The sequence below is a fragment of the Dipteris shenzhenensis genome, unplaced genomic scaffold (genome assembly GCF_047967505.1).
Source record: "Dipteris shenzhenensis isolate YYH24624 ecotype China unplaced genomic scaffold, Dip_SZ_1.0 scaf0266, whole genome shotgun sequence".
NCBI lineage: Eukaryota > Viridiplantae > Streptophyta > Polypodiopsida > Gleicheniales > Dipteridaceae > Dipteris > Dipteris shenzhenensis.
Genome location: NW_028239572.1, coordinates 20,090 through 21,786, shown reverse-complemented (window position 1 = coordinate 21,786; position 1,697 = coordinate 20,090). Strand labels below are relative to the sequence as shown.

The 1,697-nt window shown below is 45.7% G+C and overlaps 2 non-coding genes across 2 annotated transcripts; one reads left to right on the top strand and one right to left on the bottom strand.

The window, feature by feature from the left end:
• On the bottom strand, nt 1-89 carry TRNAS-UGA (transfer RNA serine (anticodon UGA)). Its single transcript has one exon. It is a non-coding gene; the product is annotated as a tRNA-Ser (tRNA).
• Nucleotides 90-836: 747 nt separating this feature from the next.
• On the top strand, nt 837-907 carry TRNAG-GCC (transfer RNA glycine (anticodon GCC)). The gene has a single exon. It is a non-coding gene; the product is annotated as a tRNA-Gly (tRNA).
• The last annotated feature ends 790 nt before the right edge of the window (nt 908-1,697 follow it).

The window sequence follows — 1,697 nt, the reverse complement described above, 5'->3', positions numbered from 1 at the left end:
AGGAGAGAGAGGGATTCGAACCCTCGATAGCGTTTCAGCACTATGCCAGTTTTCAAGACTGGAGCCATAAACCACTCGACCACCTCTCCTAGAAAGCTCTTCTCCAATTCTTCGGAGATCTTGTCGATCTTGATACACATGTATTGTATCGAGATTCACCCCTATTACGAAAGATATGAGATGATGGTTTCGTATGATTTACTATGAAATCAATATAGGGATCATTCCAAATAATCAAATTCTTACTCCTACTTGATGGATTATCAAGAGATTCGAAAGAGACATTGGATTCCGGGGTACTGAACTAGAAGGATTCTTGTTCCGTCCAAAATCCTCGGTCTCGGTATGGTGTAAGTCCCACCGGATGGGGATCAGATGGTACAAATCCTCTACTTCTGATACGTCGAGAGTCCTAACTACGACTATTGCTTTCCAATTGGCTTTATTCACATTAATCGCCATTTCATTCCTACTAGTAATTGGTGTACCTGTCGTGCTTGCTTCCCCCAATGGTTGGTCAAGCAACAAAAATGTCGTCTTTTCAGGGGCTTCCTTATGGATCGGATTAGTTTTTCCTAGTGGGTATACTTAATTCCTTCATATCCCAGAGATTCAATGTATCGGTAATTCTGGCCCCCTCCTCACGATTCATAATGGCGAGTGGGAGAGAGAATCAATAATAATTACGGTCTACGGAATCGACACTTCTCCTCGGGGGGGGGGGGGCTCTCCGTCCACGAGGGAAAATCCCGAGACGAGGTGGATGGATTAGGTGTGTTGACTAGAGGAGTTACCACATATATAGTTATTCAATATAGAACGGGGTGGCATATCACGCGGATATAGTTGAATGGTAAAATATCTCCTTGCCAAGGAGAGGACGCGGGTTCGATTCCCGCTATCCGCCGACCCGACTTTCTTGCCCCGCTTCCACCCCCGGCAGTAGCCCCCGGGATAGTTCAGACCGGTGGAGAGAATATTTTTGAGCTTCAGGAGTGAGATATTCCCAATTGAGGAAGTCATAACCGAGTGATTTGAGGCGTAGATTTCCAATCTGGGTTTTCCCTCGAGGGGAAACAGAACATTGAATGAACCAAAAGCAATGGAGAAGCCTATATACTTACTGATGCTGCTGGTAATTACCAATTATTATTGGGATACATAAGTTCATCGGTGAAAGAAATAATCGTCCATGGAAATATGGAATGGATTGGGTGAAGCTTTTCAACTGCCTCACTTCACTTCGGAGAATTGCAAGGTTTAAGTCTCAGCGTTACCTCTATGCCGTGTTCGACTTCCTACACATCTAGGAAGCAGTCGACCTAGAGGTTGTGGGAGATGCCACATGCGGTTCCGCATATAGGTATGCATCGAGCGGGATTTTGCGATAAGGATTCGGAGAGGTATTCCAATTCCCCATCCATTGGATGTTGTATTCGGGGGGGATTCGGGAGAATCAGATTGACGATTTATAGATAATCTCTTATTATCTGAAGAGTGATTGGGCCCCCATCGTCTAGAGGCCTAGGACACCTCTCTTTCAAGGAGGCGACGGGGATTCGAATTCCCCTGGGGGTACTTATACTCATCTCGCAGAAGCACTACGGACGTTATGGCTTCTCTTGCCCTCGTACCTTCTCAGGGTGGCGGGAGGGGCCCAGATTGAAAACATCAATAAACTCCTTTCATTTACACTT